Source organism: Triticum urartu, chromosome 4 (genome assembly GCF_003073215.2).
Source record: "Triticum urartu cultivar G1812 chromosome 4, Tu2.1, whole genome shotgun sequence".
Taxonomy (NCBI): domain Eukaryota; kingdom Viridiplantae; phylum Streptophyta; class Magnoliopsida; order Poales; family Poaceae; genus Triticum; species Triticum urartu.
In genome coordinates this window covers 145,120,739-145,139,085 of record NC_053025.1, presented here as the reverse complement: position 1 = coordinate 145,139,085, position 18,347 = coordinate 145,120,739, and the positions used below count along the sequence as shown (strand labels likewise).

At 46.5% G+C, this 18,347-nt stretch overlaps 1 pseudogene; it reads right to left on the bottom strand.

Annotated features, from left to right (window-relative positions):
- Positions 1 to 4,552: 4,552 nt before the first annotated feature.
- On the bottom strand, positions 4,553 to 5,392 carry LOC125554466 (annotated as a pseudogene).
- Between the last annotated feature and the right edge of the window lie 12,955 nt (positions 5,393 to 18,347).

Sequence of the window (18,347 nt, the reverse complement as noted above, 5' to 3'; positions counted from 1 at the left end):
GTCGTGCAGCAGCAGCAGCAGTGCAAGCGAGAGCAAGAGCAGAGCAGCAGCGCAACCGACAGCAAGAACAGAGACGCAGCGCGAGCGAGAGCCGAAGCAGCTGCAGCTAGTGCCGTTGTGGAAGCCGCTGCCGAGGAAGCAACGACATGGGGGAGAGACGCCATGGATGATGTGGCCGGCGACGGCGCCGTCGATGGAGACACGCCATGTCTGCTCGGTATCGAGCACCGACAGCCCTGTGAGATTGAATAAAAGATAAAATGCAGCGGTGAGTGCAGAACCTCCTTGGTGGTGCCGAGTTGGCCTCGGCTTCATCGGAGGAATTGGTGAGGGTGCTGCGGTTCCGGTGGGGCAGGTCAAGACGGCGCTGTGGCGATTGAGGTGGCGCGATAGACGAGGCGAACGTCGGGGCAGCTCCTTGGAGGTGGAGGATGGGGCGGCTGATCCGGCGGGACAACGAGATCGACAACGGATCCTCATCCGATGCGGTGGATGAGGGACGGCGAGCTGTTGCGGTGGACGACGTAGTCGGGGAAGAGTCTCCGGCTGGGCGGCGGTTGGGAGGCCGACGGAGGAGTGTGGGGTTTTGCCGGTTTTGGCGGCCTCGGTGTACGAATGGGGGGGGCGAAGGGGGAGGGGGAGCCAAGCTTAGGGACGTGCTTGTCCGAAATGTAGGGTAAGTTACCAACGTACCCCCACCGGTTTTGACACCGCGACGTGGAGCTTCATTTCTGGCTGAGGGGTAGAAGGGGTATTTCGCGTGTCTGGGCTGCGGGAGCGATTTCGGATGAGGAGGGAGTTCTCGCGCGCGTCCAAATTTCGGGATAACAAGGCGCGGCGCGGGTTGAAGAAGGGGGAGTTTCAAAGCAGGTGAGACAAAAGATACTCGAGCTTGAAAATTTCGGGATAACAAGGTGCGGATTTCTTGTTCGGCAGAACAAATTTAACGTGTAAAAAAACAATTCATACAAGACACAAGAGAGTCATGTCCCCTTTTACTATATTGCTATAGATGCCATTGAAAAAACTACAAGAAAAATGTAAAAAAAAAATCGGGAGAACAAGATTACCCTGCACAGTACCAAATCGATTCGCACTTCCCTCAACAACAACCAAAAACAAATCAACTCCGACCAAAGAAAGAGTAATGTCCCTTTTTATATGATTACAGATGCCATGATCTCGAATTTCAATTTTTGAATCCACATTATGTTTATTTCGGATATATCGTTAGGTGACGTTGCGGTTTATAATTGATGTAGTCGTACATTTTGATCTTCCATCATATATGAACATTTTACTCCACCATGTGAACATATATATTGTCATCTACCATATGGACTAAATTTGAATCAATTTTCCTTATTTGAATACGATTTTTGTCAAGTTATACAATAATTTAAATATTATCTTGATAACAAAAAACATACATATAGCAGTAATCATATTTCACAATGAACTACATGTACCATATGCTCTCCAATTCAAATATTTGTATCCATTTTATGTTGAATTCAAATTATAGTACATTATTGGTCTAGGTAGCGAGATGTTTGGGATAATTTAAACCCTGTTTTCATACGTAGAATTTTTGGCTGAATTGGGACAAGTTTTGGTATAAGCCTCTTGCAAAACCGGAGATTCTCTCAACAAGCCTCGTGGTTCGGAGAGGGAACGTGTCACCTTTGTGTGCGAAACGATATACGCTGCCTCCCCCTGATTTTATTTATAGAGGCAACATAGAACTATATGAGTGCCCTATTAAATTTTGGAATTATTTCGGGTTCATTTGGCCTTTTTATACATTAATTGAGTTTCTAGACTTTTAATGTGCATAATCTAAATATGAATTGCATGCACATGCTCCGGTGCACCAAAGTGGGTTGAAAAATCACATGTGTGTCCTTGGTTGAATTTCTAGGTCCCATGAAAGAAATGAGAATGAAATTCAAACATCTGGGCGTCATGGCTCGGCCGAGAACATCGAGAAACTTTGATTTTAAATTCATGCAAATCCAAAACTCGCTTGGAAATCATGAAACTTGGCATGGTGTCATGTCATGGCACTAACATGTTGTGGTAAAAAATTGGGCTGATTTGGAAGCTCGTGGTTCTAAGAGGGAACGTGCCACCTTTGAGTGTGAAACGATATACGCTGGCCCCCCCTTGAGTTTCTTAACAAAGGCAACATAGAACTACATTAGTGCCCTGTTAAATTTTGGAATTATTTTGGGTTCGTTTGTCGTTTTTTATACATTAATTGAGTTTCTGGTCATTTAATGTGCATAAGTCAAATTTGAACTATAAGCACATGCTCTCGTGCACCAAAGTTGGTTGAAAAAATCACATTTGTGTCCTCGGGCGAATTTCTAGGTCCCCTGCAAGAAATGAGAATAAAATTAAAACATCTGGGCATCGTGGCTCGGCCAAGAATATTGAGAAACTTGGTTTTAAAATTCTTGTAAATCCAAAGCACGTCTGAAAATCATGAAACTTGGCATGGATGTCATGTCATAGTACTACCATGTCGTGGTAAAAAAATTGGCCGAATAGGAACAGATTTTGGTATAAGCTTCTTGCAAACCGAAGCTTCTCTCAAGAAGGCTCGTGGTTCCGAGAGGGAACGTGCCACCTTTGAGTGCGAAACGATATACGTTGTCCCCCTTGAGTTTATTTACAAAGGCAACATAGAACTACATGAGTGCCCTGTTAAATTTTGGAATTATTCCGGCTTCGTTTGGCCTTATTTACACATTAATTGAGTTTTTGGTCATTTAATGTGCATAATTCAAATTTGAACTACAAGCACATGCTCCCGTGCACCAAAGTTGGTTGAAAAATCACATTTGTGTCCTCGGGTGAATTTCTACTCCCTCCTTCCATCTATATAGGTCCTTATGCGTTTGTCGTGGCTAACTTTGACCAAACGTTAGAGCAATAATATATGATATGCAACTTACACAAAGCATACCTTCAAATTTGTATGTCAAAGGAGCTTCCTATAATATAATTTTCATAGTATACATCTCATGTGCTATTAATCTTGTCAATAGTCAAAGGCTGTCTTGAAAAACACATTAGGCCCTATATAGATGGAAGGAGGGAGTAGGTCCCATGCAAAAAATGAGAATAAAATTCAAACATCTGGGCATCGTGGCTCGGTCGAGAACATTGAGAAACTTGGTTTTAAAATCATGAAACTTGGCATGGTGTCATGTCATGGTAGTACCATGCCGTGGTAAAAAAATTGGCCGAATAGGAACAAATTTTGGTATAAGCTTCTTGCAAATCGGAGCTTCTCTCAAGAAGGCTCGTGGTTCTGGGAGGGAACGTGTCACCTTTGTGTGCATAATTCAAATTTGAAATACAAGCACATGTTCCAGTGCAGCAAAGTTGGTTGAAATATCACATGTGTGTCCTCGGGTAAATTTCTAGGTTCCATGCAAGAAATGGGAATGAAATTCAAAATTCTGGGCATCGTGGCTGGGTTGGAAACATTGAGAAACTTAGTTTTTTAATTCCTGTAAATCCAAAACACGCATGAAAATAATGAAACTTGGCTTGGTGCCATGACATGGCACCAACATGCTGTGGTAAATTTGCAGTCCGATTTGCGAAGGCGCACACATTAACAATCAACAAAGTCATTTTGGAACAAGTGCTGTCACGTTACAATCGGAAACACAAGTATTATTGAAACCGTGGACGTTAACTTACTAGTACCATTTACGTGCCGCCACGCGTCCCCATTTTTTATTAGCTAGGAGGCGCCGTGCAGGCTACGAGAGGCGTGCGATCAGACCCCTGCGTGTGCTTATCGGGAGGAGAGCCCTTTGACCTCCATCTACCGTCCACCTCTCTCCCAAGGTCTCCATTAATGGCGCCCGAGCCTCTGTTTAATGGCGTGGCTATGTCTCACTCGACTGAGATTTAAGAGAGAAAAAAGAAAATCTGAAAGCACGGATCTTGATGTAAGATTCGACGGACCTATATAGCATCTACTGCAACTTATAACAAGACTGATGAATATATAAGGACGATTAATTTTTTTTATCAAAGAAGGGCTTGCCCCTTCCGATTTTCATTACTGAAAACCACCACAATTCACAAGAAGTTCAGCACAACTCCAGCGTAACACGAAGGACTAAAAGCTACCAGATTGAAATCGCAACATCCCAAGAGGCCAACAAAGGCCAAACATCCACGCTAGAACCCAACATTTCACAACCGACGACACAATCCACATCCTAAACCGATTATTACATCAAAAGAAACCAGGAAACTGAAGGATAAAAAGGGATGTATCTAGAACTAAAATATGTCTACATACATCTCCTTTTATCCATTTTGATGACAAGTAGTACTTCTTACCCAAAGGAACTTTATATCCAACAGACACAAAATATCCGTTCAACTATTGGAAATAACTGATCAGATGTCGAAGTAATTGATGCATTGCCATGAAAACCCACCATTTCTTAAGCTAAAGTAGACCAAGGTAATCCCTATATTAGCATATTACTAAGATAAACAGAAGGCATTGTAGAAACATTTAGGACGTGAGCTTGTCAATCTGAATGTGGAGGGACACAAGCTTAGCCCCGGCCAGCAGCTTAGGCGGAACTGTCAAGAAGGTCAGCTCCTGCACGTTGACGTCGCCTGGATCCTTGTTGCTTGTCACCTCCATTTCCACCTTGACGGCGTCGGTCGTGCCTTTGGGCTCCCCGGCGGGCCGTTCGCCCACAGCTTGGCCACATAGTGCGGTAGTGGAGACGCCCCCGCTCTAATGCAGACGACCAACACGGCGATAGGCGCGCCGATGTCGAGCACGCCGCCGACCAAGAAAAACGCGTTCCGGTCCTCCTCCGCGAACAGCAAGAGCCGTGGCTCCGACCGTGGCACTTGCAGCTGGAGCACCTTGCCGTACTGGATCCTGTGCACGGGCATGGGATGCGCGGTGCTGATGTGGTGGTAGAGCGCCGGCGGCGGGCCTTTGTAGCCGCAGACGGGCACGGGGCATTTGCAGGGCGCGAGAGGACACACGCTCTGGTGATCGGCAAGCTTGTGGTAAGTGACGTAGAGCCCACAGCCTTCGTGCGGGCACTCCACCCTCACCGACGAAAGGACGGAGTCCACCGCCATGTTCCGCACGTCGAAGCCACCGCCGCGCTCGCACTTCTGGCACTGCCGCTGGTTCCCAGGGCGCTCGACGTGGCAGTCCGTGCAGGCCAGGTGCCCTCCCTTGCACTGCAGAAATCAATCGAACAACACATCAATCAAGAAACCTGCACCTTGCTCAATCAGCCGAACGGACGAGGTGTATTCGAACCTCATACACTGGAGGCGTCAAGGGGTGGAGGCACAAGGGGCAGTGGAGCACGGTGAGGTCCATCGAGACTTAGAGAGCTCCATTGTCGGGTCCTGTTCGGTCTGCATGATCTCGCCCTCCTCGTGCACAACCATCTCTCGACTTGGGCCGGGGTATTACAAAGCTTTACCGTCACATATTTTATACTACTTCAAGGTGCATTAAATCAACACATGCAAGTATCAAAAGGAGAGTCACGGCATGCATGCATGCGTTGTAATTAATGCATTGGTAAACGCAAATTATTGAAATATATCGAGTGCAGTTCTTTAATGTGTCGCGTCAACTCGTACATCAACGAGAAGTTTGATTATCCTCTCCCTCGTGGACTTAACTGCACCTGCCTTTGGCTGTATGACAGGTTGGCTACACACCTGTCGGGCCCACCTGTCATACACGCAAAGGCAGGAGCGTCCCTCCCTCGCCCATGAGCGTGGTGGCTGGCAAGACTAGGAGAAGCTTTCGCTACACGCTCTCCCTCCCGCACGCAGTGGACATGCAGCAGTTCAATCGGTGTGAGATGGCCAGAAGCGTACTGTAGTAGTCCTCCAGTGCAGTAGTACTCCATCATTGTTCGACTTCCCAAAGAGGCGAAGAGCCGAGCGCAGCACAGACGCTCGTGTGGCAGTTTCATGTGTAGAGTAGTCTAGGATAGCGTGTACCGTGCATGTAAGCTTAAAATCGTTGGGGTCGGCTCTATGCTATGTGGCCGTCTCGAAGTTTAAAAAAATTAAAATAGTCTTCTGGCCCTACCTGACACCCTGGTGATTGTAGTTTGCACGCTCATCTGGCCAAGACAAGAATATATATTTTAATTTGTTTTTTTTCAAAAAGGGGGGACTCCCCGGCCTCTGCATCAGAACGATGCATATGGCCACATATATTTTAATTTGTGGTGGGTAAATGTTAGAGGTTGCAGCAAATATATTGTACACTACGGGTCTTTTAGCCAAGTTTAGAGGCAAGCATGTGGGGCCAGTGCTATGATGTGTCGCGTCAACTCGTACAACGAGGAGAAGCTTGATTTTACTACACGCCTTCTCCCTCACCTATATGCGCGGTTGCTCGCAAACGAGGACAGGCTTTTGCTTAGTACTGTAGTACTTCTACAACAAGCTATCCGTCCCGCTCGCGGTGGACGACATGCAGCAGTGGATTCAACACTGTAGAAGCAGTAGTAGTAACATCATTGTTCGTCTTCTCGAAGAGGCGAAGAGCCAAGCGCACACCGAACGTTGCAGTTGCGAACATTGGAGCACGCATATAGCCAGGCTCTTGCATGAGACAAAATTGCTATGTGATCCCACTATTGTACTAGTACGTACAACTACTTGCTAGTATAGCCCTGTAAACCAGAAAGGAGTATTTGCCCTTCTATAGATTTCAACAAGTGACTAGACTACACCGAGGCGGAGTACATATGGAGCAAAATGAGTAAATCTGCACCGTAAATAAATACGTACTAGTTCTATCGCTTTCCTCTCCGAGGTGCACAATATTGAGTATACTGACTAGTCTCTTTTGACATGCATTTACGTTTTTTACACAGTACAGACGCAAGCGCTCATATACACGCGCATACACTCACCCCTATGAACGCACACACGCACGACACTATCATCTTCAAATTTATGAAGTCACCATAGGCACCTCATCATCGACGGGTCCATAGGTGCTTGAATGCCAAGGAGGGAGAGGGTAGCGGTTCCCGAGACGTTGAACGGTCAATGATGCATCCTTAATTACATGCAGAGGGAATTAATTGGAGAAGCAGAATAGAGCCAGTACGATGTGAATGCAACAGAGTTTGGACTCTCATATAATAAAGGCGCCCCACCACTCCAATCCATCTACTCCCAAGTCTCTGCGCAACACTGCTCACTCCAATCCAAGACCAAGTGAACAAAAGCCACAAGCACCTATGGAGGCGATGGACGTGAGCGGCAGTCGGCTGTGCCAAATCATCCAAGGCGTAGGCCTGCGGCCCCGCACCGCGCAGCGTTTCTAGACGGTGCTGGCGACCGCAGGCATCGTAGCCATCGCCGACGCCGGCTTCACCTCTCGCATGGATGACATGATGGTCAACTCCATCTACAAGTTCACCGCCGTCAAGAAGCGCGTGAACGACCTTACCGTACTGCTCCAGCCCGCGCGCCCAGGCTCCTCATTGCCTGCCACCCTCATCGGCCTCCATGGTGACGAACTCTTTCAAGCCCTGGTGGCCCTGCAGGTGTCGAAGGTCGCGACGAAGAATGTGCACCTTGAGGCCGCGCTCGCTGCGCAGCGCCTCGCCATGCAAGAAATCGTCGACCTGCACATCCACGTCTACGAGGAAATCGTCTACATAGGCCACTACAAGGAAAGCGAGGACAGAAAGACATTGGCCTTCTTCCAGCGGCTGGAATCTTTGGATGCCATTATTCAGAAGCACGTCGACCTGGCCACAAAAGCCGCTGCTACTTAGGCGCCATTCGGTGGGCCGGTGCCCTGAGTCGAGGAGGTGGACGTCGTCGATGGATGCATCTCTTCTTCTTGCCTCCTGTAACCAGCACTGCATCGCCTCGTGGCCTTAATGTTTTATTAGTATAGTACTCCCTCTGTTCCCAAATATAAGTCTTTCTAAAGATTCTAGCAAGTGACTACTACATACAGAGCAAAATGAGTGAATCTACACTCTAAACTATGTCTACATACATCTGTACGATGTATTCCATTTGAAATAGTATCTAAAAGGCTTATATTTATGAACGGAGGGAGTATATGGCATTTTTATTCCAGTCATAACATTTTCACTGTGAGGTGGGGCCGCAGTTGAGCAAACCCACCCCTCCCACCGGGCGTCGACCGAGTTTAGAATTAGAAGAGAGAAACGAGGGAGGAGAGCTAGCTGTAGCACGGACGCTGTTGTCAGATGGGACTCGTGTTTATAGAATAGGAGTACTGAGCACTCGTGCCTCTTTTTTTTGAGGGTAAAATTACTCATATGTCTAGTACTACTAGTTGGGTGCGTGCGACCTATAGCTGTCATCACTTTAGGTCTCCTTTTCGAACCGCGGCTACGCTTCACAGTACATATTATTTCACACATTTATCCTCCTATATGTACTCCTAGGCTATTTCCACGTGCTCCCATTCGCCGACATGTGGGACATAGAGCATCTGGTTCGTAGTGCATGCATGACTCGGAGCATATGTCAGGGTACTTTACATTTCAGACCTCACAAATTACATGCAAACCCCCCGCAGAAGAGTAAATAAATGAATGAATTACTACATGAAACCGGATTATTTTCGTGGAAACCGGAGCACGTTCATTAAATTTTGGACATAACACGTTTATAAAAAATGACCGGACCGAAACCAGTCTAAGGGCCTCTTTGATTTTTCCTGCAAAAAAGGGCCTCTTTGATTCGCAGGATACTGAAAACACAAATTAGATAATTTGTACTTTGTCCATACAAATTAGATATCCCACTTAAACATACAAGTCGTCAATCAAGCTTCACAAAATAAAAAAAACACTTCATGAAACAAAGAATGAGCTAACTCATCACGGAAGTCATTCACGATAGGGAGGGAGCCCGGAGCCCCTCACGCACCGAGGGAGGAGCTCGCCATCGTCGCTCTGGAGGAAGGCTATGTAGAGCCCAAGCCCCGGGAACCCCTCCGACGCCGGCCCTTGCGAGTTGAGGTCGACACCGGCTTGGGTAGCAGGGCCGCTTGCCGCCGACTGGGAACTTAATCTTTGGGCCTCTAGAAATAATGTAAGCCTGTAACTAAAATACCTAGAAAGGTGAACTGAATCTTTGGGCCTCTAGAAATAATGCAAGCCTGAAACTGAAATACCTAGAAAGGTGAACTGAATCTTTGGGCCTTTAGAAATAATGCAAGCCTGAAAGTGAAATACCTAGAAAGGTGAACTGAATCTTTGGGCCTCTAGAAATAATGCAAGCCTGAAACTGAAATACCTAGAAAGGTGAACTGAATCTTTGGGCCTCTAGAAATAATGCAAGCCTGAAATTGAAATACCTAGAAAGGTGAACTGAATCTCTGGGCCTCTAGAAATAATGCAAGCCTGAAATTGAAATACCTAGAAAGGTGACCTGAATCTTTGGGCCTCTAGAAAGATTTATTACCTCCTCAAGCAGCATCAAACAATTCCATGTGTGCACCACAAATCTATACCAAGTTTGATCAGGATCTACTTTTCCAAATCAGAATTAGCGCTAGAGCAAGCAAGATCAATGATATGGTTGTGAGACAGAGAAGGAACGAACAAACTCACCCCTCTCGTGACCTCCCTGGTAGATGCGCCGCCACCGTGCACGACAGAGGGAGAAAACGACTGGTGAAGGGGGAGCGGGGTGACCTTTGAAGGATGGAGGGAGAGGGCGGCTGGAGTAGGGCGGCGGAGGCCGGAAGGAGAGGGCGGCCGGAGGAGAGAGAGGGCGAGCAGCCCTATGGGGAACAGAGAGGAGCCGTGCGCGAGGGGGGGAGCGATCTGGTGCGGGCAGGGGAGATTTGTTTAGTTCTCTTTTAGTGGGCCCGAGGATAACTAACCCAATTAGAACCTCTCCACCGGGCTATTTTTTTAGCTGGGTTAGAGCAAACTAGCTCAAACTAACCCCTATTGTTTCGATAATTTGAGGCTATTTCAACCCAAACAAGCTCTAACTCAAGGATCCAAACAAAGAGGAGTGTTACTGTACATGCTACAGTGTGGACCATAGCACATTGTTTTTTATCGCCATATCACCACATTGTTTTCTACTGCTGGTTCACTGGGCTACCGTGGTTCGCACTGCTGGTTCACTGGGCTGCCGTGGTTCGCACTCCTCCGACCTGAGTAGTACTCCCTCCATTCCTAAATATAATTCTTCGTAGATATTTCACTGTGGACCACATACGGATGTATATAGATGCATTTTATGTGTAGATTCACTCATTTTTCTCTGTATGTGGTCCATTGTGAAATCTCTCCAAAGAGTTATATTTAGGAACGGAGGGAGTAGTATAGTACTAGTATGTACCGCATCATTCTTTGCTCCTTCTTACTACTCCGACATGTGGGAGAGCCAGCATCCGGGTCGACGTGTCATGCACCAGATTAGAGCATGGAACGGAAGGGGGCATCACCCCGGTCGGAGCGCCAGTAATTCATGACTATAGTGAGTGGTCATATCACAAGTCTTTCTAGCAGTAACGCACCGTCAAATCGCACAGCCCCACTCGCTCACCCTCCTCGCCTCTCTGTCAAACCGCCTACCCGAAAACTGCCGCGCGTACTGCCCGGGAAAAGCCCCGCCCTCAACTTTTAACTACGCGAAAATAGTTCGAGCTTGTTCGTTCTATATAAATACAGTACTTAATGTATGTTTATTCACCCGTGGGGTTGTTCAATGAATGGAGGGCGGGGAGCACAAGTAAAAAATACTGTAGTACTACTAGTAGTAAGTAGGAGTCGTACTGTAGTCACCTTAAATAGAGAGTTTCTTTTCTTTAATGCCACGTACACAAATTGAAACACTTGTTGTGGAGAGAAAAAAGATAATCACTCCACTATATATGGACGCAGGGGCCCGAGCGCTTGCTTTACTAGGGTTGCTCTCTTCATTCTCTTATCCTCTCCAGATATAAACAAGACAGCGGTAGCGACATTTTCTCTCTGCTCACCGCTGGTCACAGATCCGGCCGGATCCCTTCACCCGGTGTGTGTAGAGGACTAAAAGGTGCAATGTTCACGCGGTCATCGCCGCCGAGGGAGGAAACCCACAGCTGCCAGAGGGGCCCGATCCTCTGCCCGTGCCGTTCTCTCCGACACAGCGCCGGCTCTGGAGGTCCTCCGACCCTTCTTCCTCCCTGCCGTATTGTCCGCAGATCCGACCTACCGCGCCGACATCCCGGCGACCCTCAGGTATAAGTTCTTCGAAAGCAGCCTTGCTCTACTACCCCAGCTCCTGACGTGTCTGCATGTGCATCTTTTCCTACCCCCATCAGCTCTTCCAAAGCCACCTAAATTTTTAGTATTATTAGAGGTAAAGCTACTTCATGCATTCAAATCTAGGGCTTTGTTCAAACAACAAAGAAAGGGGGAAAAGTTGTAGCATGAATCTAGGACTTGATTCAAAGAGGAAATAATATGGTGAAAGTAGTAGAGACCGGATACCCAACCGGTCTCTTGGTTGAAAAGGGAAATAATGGGAAAACACAGTACAAACTAGATAAGGAACAGATCTATTATTGGTTGAAAAAAGGATAGAAAGTGGCGGCTGGTGGACAAGTCAACAGAGTATGTCCAAGATTAGATTTGCTGCCATCACATAGTAAAAGGTCTCCAGGATTAGATTTGCTGCCCTCACATAGTAAAAGGTCTGAGGATTAGCTTTGCTGCCCTCACATAGTAAAAGGTCTCAGGATTAGATTTGATGCCCTCACATAGTAAAAGGTCTCCAGGATTAGATTTGCTGCCCTCACATAGTAAAAGGTCTCCAGGATTAGATTTGCTGCCCTCACATAGTAAAAGGTCTCCAGGATTAGATTTGCTGCCCTCACATAATACAAGGTCTCCAGGATTAGGTTTGCTGCCCTCACATAGCATGAACAAACTCGGCATCACCACTTTATGCCTCCTTGTAGGTACATTGTGCTGATGCGTCCACTGTCGCATGTCCTTATACCAACCTTGCTGTTGTTAATGTAAGGGCACATGTAAAATGAAGCGATCACACTGTTACCTTAGGGACATGTCTAACCAGTGTTATTGTTAATGTTGGAAATATGCCCTAGAGGCAATAATAAAATGATTATTATATTTCCTTGTTCATGATAATTGTCTATTATTAATGCTATAACTGTGTTATCCGGAAATCGTAATACATGTGCGAATACATAGACCACAATGTGTCCCTAGTGAGCCTCTAGTTGACTAGCTTGTTGATCAACAGATAGTCATGGTTTCCTGGCTGTGGACATGGGGATGTCATTGATAACGGGATCACATCATTAGGAGAATGATGTGTTGGACAAGACCCAAACCTAAGCATAGCACAAAGATCGTGTAGTTCGTTTGCTAGAGCTTTCCTAATGTCAAGTATCATTTCCTTAGACCATGAGATTGTGCAACTCCCGGATACCGTAGGAGTGCTTTGGGTGTATCAAACGTCACAACGTAACTGGGTGGCTATAAAGGTGCACTACGGGTATCTCCGAAAGTGTCTGTTGGGTTGGCACGAATCGAGACTGGGATTTGTCACTCCGTATGACGGAGAGGTATCTCTGGGCCCACTCGGTAATGCATCATCATAATGAGCTCAATGTGACCAAGGGGTTGGTCACGGGATCATGCATTACGGTACGAGTAAAGTGACTTGCCGGTAACGAGATTGAACAATGTATTGGGATACCGACGATCGAGTCTCGGGCATGTAACATACCGATTGACAAAGGGAATTGAATACAGGATTGATTAAGTCCTCGACATCGTGGTTCATCCGATGAGATCATCGAGGAGCATGTGGGATCCAACATGGGTATCCAGATCCCGTTGTTGGTTATTGACCGGAGAGGCGTCTCAGTCATGTCTGCGTGTCTCCCGAACCCGTAGGGTCTACACACTTAAGGTTTGGTGACGCTAGGGTTGTAGAGATATTAGTATGCAGTAACCCAAAAGTTTTTTGGAGTCTCGGATGAGATCCTGGACGTCACGAGGAGTTCCGGAATGGTCCGGAGGTAAAGATTTATATATAGGAAGTCCAGTTTCGGCCATCGGGAAGGTTTCGGGGGTTACCGGTATTGTACCGGGACCACCGGAAGGGTCCCGGGGGTCCATCGGGTAGGGGCCACCTATCCCGGAGGGCCCCATGGGCTGAAGTTGGAGGGGAACCAGCCCTTGGTGGGCTGGTGCGCCCCCCCTTGGGCCCCCTGCGCCTAGGGTTAGGAAACCCTAGGGGTGGGGGCGCCCCCCACTTGGCTTGGGGGGGGGAAGCCGCCGCCCCCTTGGAGATTAGATCTCCTAGGGCCGGCGCCCCCCAAGGCCCATATATAAAGAGGGGGGAGGGAGGGCAGCCGCACCTTTGCCCTTGGCGCCTCCCTCTCCCTCCGTAACACCTCTCCTCCCCGCTTGCGCTTGGCGAAGCCCTGCCGGGATCCTGCTGCATCCACCACCACGTCGTCGTGTTGCTGGATCTTCATCAACCTCTCCTTCCCCCTTGCTGGATCAAGAAGGAGGAGACGTCTTCCCAACTATACATGTGTTGAACGCGGAGGTGCTGTCCGTTCGGCACTTGGTCATCGGTGATTTTGATCACGGCGAGTACGACTCCATCATCCCCGTTCACTTGAACGCTTCCGCTCGCGATCTACAAGGGTATGTAGATGCACTCCTATTCCCCTCGTTGCTAGAATACTCCATAGATTGATCTTGGTGATGCGTAGAATTTTTTTTATTTCTGCTACGATCCCCAACAGTGGCATCATGAGCTAGGTCTATGCGTAGTTTCTATGCACGAGTAGAACACAAAGTAGTTGTGGGCGTTGATATTGTCAATTATCTTGCCGTTACTAGTCTTATCTTGATTCGGCGGTATTGTGGGATGAAGTGGCCCGGACCGACCTTACACATACGCTTACGTGAGACCGGTTCCACTGACTGACATGCAGTAGTTGCATAAGGTGGCTGGCGGGTGTCTGTCTCTCCCACTTTAGTCGGATCGGATTCGATGAACAGGGTCCTTATGAAGGGTAAATAGAAATTGGCAGTTCACGTTGTGGTTTTGGCGTAGGTAAGAAATGTTCTTGCTGGAAACCTATAGCAGACACGTAAAAACTTGCAACAACAATTAGAGAACGTCTAACTTGTTTTTGCAGCTAGTGCTTTGTGATGTGATATGGCGAAAAGTTGTGATGAATGATATATGTGATGTATGAGATGATCATGTTCTTGTAATAGGAATCACGACTTGCATGTCGATGAGTATGACAACCGGCAGGAGCCATAGGAGTTGTCTTAATTTATTTATGACCTGCGTGTTAACATAAACGTCATGTAATTACTTTACTTTATTGCTAAAGCGTTAGCCATATTAGTAGAAGTAATAGTTGACGTGACAACTTCATGAAGACACGATGATTGAGATGATGATGATGGAGATCATGGTGTCATGCCGGTGACGATGATGATCATGGCGCCCCGAAGATGGAGATCAAAGGAGCGAAATGATATTGGCCATATCATGTCACTATTTGATTGCATGTGATGTTTATCATGTTTTACATCTTATTTGCTTAGAACGACTGTAGCTTAAATAAGATGATCCCTCGAATTAATTTCAAGAAAGTGTTCCCCCTAACTGTGCACCATTGCGAAGGTTCGTTGTTTCGAAGCACCACGTGATGATCGGGTGTGATAGATTATAACGTTCGAATACAACGGGTGTAAGACAGATTTACACACGCAATACACTTAGGTTGACTTGACGAGCCTAGCATGTATAGACATGGCCTCGGAACACGGAGGACCGAAAGGTCGAGCATGAGTCGTATGGAAGATACGATCAACATGGAGATGTTCACCGATGTTGACTAGTCCGTCTCACGTGATGATCGGACACGGCCTAGTTGCCTCGGATCATGTTTCACTTAGATGACTAGAGGGATGTCTATCTGAGTGGGAGTTCATTGAATAATTTGATTAGATGAACTTAATTATCATGAACTTAGTCTAAATTCTTTACAATATGTCTTGTAGATCAAATGGCCCACGCTAATGTTGCCCTCAACTTCAACGCGTTCCTAGAGAAAACCAAGCTGAAAGATGATGGCAGCAACTATACGGACTGGGTGCGGAACCTGAGGATTATCCTCATAGCTGCCAAGAAAGATTATGTCCTAGAAGCACCGCTAGGTGAAGCACCATTCCCAGCAAACCAAGACGTTATGAACGCCTATCAGTCATGTGCTGATGATTACTCCCTCGTTCAGTGCGGCATGCTTTACAGCTTAGAACCGGGGCTCCAAAAGCGTTCTGAGCAACACGGAGCATATGAGATGTTCGAGGAGCTGAAAACGGTTTTCCAAGCTCATGCCCAGGTCGAGAGATATGAAGTCTCCGACAAGTTCTTTAGTTGTAAAATGGAGGAAAATAGCTCTGTCAGTGAACACATACTCAAGATGTCTGGGTTGCACAACCGCTTGACTCAGCTGGGAGTTAATCTCCTGGATGACGCGGTCATTGACAGAATCCTTCAGTCACTTCCACCAAGCTACAAGAGCTTTGTGATGAACTTTAATATGCAGGGGATGGAAAAGACCATTCCCGAGGTATATTCAATGCTGAAATCAGCGGAGGTGGAGATCAAAAAGGAACATCAAGTGTTGATGGTGAATAAAACCACTAAGTTCAAGAAAGGCAAGGGTAAGAAGAACTTCAAGAAGGACGGCAAGGAAGTTGCCATGCCTGGTAAATCAGTTGCCAGGAAGAAGTCAAAGAATGGACCCAAGCCTGAAACTGAGTGCTTTTATTGCAAGGGAAGTGGTCACTGGAAGCGGAACTGCCCCAAATACTTAGCGGACAAGAAGGCCGGCAACACCAAAGGTATATGTGATATACATGTTATTGATGTGTACCTTACCAGCACTCGTAGTAGCTCCTGGGTATTTGATACCGGTGTGGTTGCTCATATTTGTATCTCAAAGCAGGAGCTGCGGAATAAGCGGAGACTGGCGAAGGACGAGGTGACGATGCGCGTCGGGAATGGTTCCAAGGTCGATGTGATCGCCGTCGGCACGCTACCTCTACATTTACCTACGGGATTAGTTTTAAGCCTCAATAATTTTTATTTAGTTCCAGCTTTGAGCATGAACATTGTATCAGGATCTCGTTTAATTCGAGATGGCTACTCATTTAAATCCGAGAATAATGGTTGTTCTATTTATATGAGAGATATGTTTTATGGTCATGCCCCACTGGTGAATGGTTTATTCTTAATGAATCTCGAGCGTAATGTTACACATGTTCATAGTGTGAATACCAAAAGATGTAAAGTTGATAATGATAGTCCCACATACTTGTGGCACTGCCGCCTTGGTCACATAGGTGTCAAACGCATGAAGAAGCTCCATGCAGATGGACTTTTAGAGTCTCTTGATTACGAATCATTTGACACGTGCAAACCATGCCTCATGGGTAAAATGACCAAGACTCAATTCTCAGGAACAATGGAGCAAGCAACCAACTTATTGGAAATTATACATACTGATGTGTGCGGTCCAATGAGTATTGAGGCTCGTGGTGGCTATCGTTATGTTCTCACTCTCACTGATGACTTGAGTAGATATGGGTATGTCTACTTAATGAAACACAAGTCTGAGACCTTTGAAAAGTTCAAGGAATTTCAGAGTGAGGTTGAGAATCAACGTGACAGAAAAATAAAGTTCTTACGATCAGATCATGGGGGAGAATATTTAAGTCACGAATTTGGCACACACTTAAGGAAATGTGGAATCGTTTCACAACTCACACCGCCTGGAACACCTCAGCGTAACGGTGTGTCCGAACGTCGTAATCGCACTCTATTGGATATGGTGCGATCTATGATGTCTCTTACCGATCTACCGCTCTCATTTTGGGGCTATGCTTTAGAGACTGCCGCATTCACTTTAAATAGGGCTCCGTCGAAATCCGTTGAGACGACACCGTATGAATTGTGGTTTGGGAAGAAACCTAAGCTGTCGTTTCTAAAAGTTTGGGGATGCGATGCTTATGTCAAGAAACTTCAACCTGAAAAGCTCGAACCCAAGTCGGAAAAATGCGTCTTCATAGGATACCCTAAGGAAACCATTGGGTATACCTTCAACCTCAGATCCGAAGGCAAGATCTTTGTTGCCAGGAATGGATCCTTTCTAGAGAAAGAGTTTCTCTCGAAAGAAGTAAGTGGGAGGAAAGTAGAGCTTGATGAAGTACTGTCTCTTGAAGCGGAGAGTAGCGCAGCTCAGGAAAATGTTCCTGTGGTGCCTGCACCGATTAGAGAGGAGGTTAATGATGATGATCAAGATACTTCGGATCAAGCTCCTACTGAACTTCGTAGGTCCACAAGGACACGTTCCGCACCAGAGTGGTACGGCAACCCTGTCCTGGAAATCATGTTGTTGGACAACGGTGAACCTTTGAACCATGAAGAAGCGATGGCGGGCCTAGATTTCGACAAATGTCTAGAAGCCATGAAATCCGAGATAGAATCCATGTATGAAAACGAAGTATGGACTTTGACTGACTTGCCCGATGATCGGCGAGCCATAGAAAATAAATGGATCTTTAAGAAGAAGCAGACGCGGATGGTAATGTGACCATCTATAAGGCTTGACTTGTCGCTAAAGGTTATCGACAAGTTCAAGGGGTTGACTACGATGAGACTTTCTCACCCGTAGCGAAGCTGAAGTCTATCCAAATCATGTTAGCAATTGCCGCATTCTATGATTATGAGATATGGCAAATGGACGTCAAAACGGCATTCCTTAACGGCTTTCTTAAGGAAGAATTGTATATGATGCAGCCAGAAGGTTTTGTCGATCCTAAGAATGCTAACAAGGTGTGCAAGCTCCAGCGCTCAATCTATGGGCTGGTGCAAGCATCTCGGAGTTGGAACATTCGCTTTGATGAGATGATCAAAGCGTTTGGGTTTATGCAGACTTATGGAGAAGCCTGCGTTTACAAGAAAGTGAGTGGGAGCTCTATAGCATTTCTCATATTATATGTGGATGACATACTATTGATGGGAAATGATGTAGAATTCTTCGAAGGCATAAAGGCCTATTTGAACAAGTGTTTTTCAATGAAGGACCTTGGAGAAGCTGCTTATATATTAGGCATCAAGATCTATAGAGATAGATCGAGACGCCTCATCGGTCTTTCACAAAGTACGGACCTTGACAAGATATTGAAGAAGTTCAATATGGATCAGTCCAAGAAGGGGTTCTTGCCTGT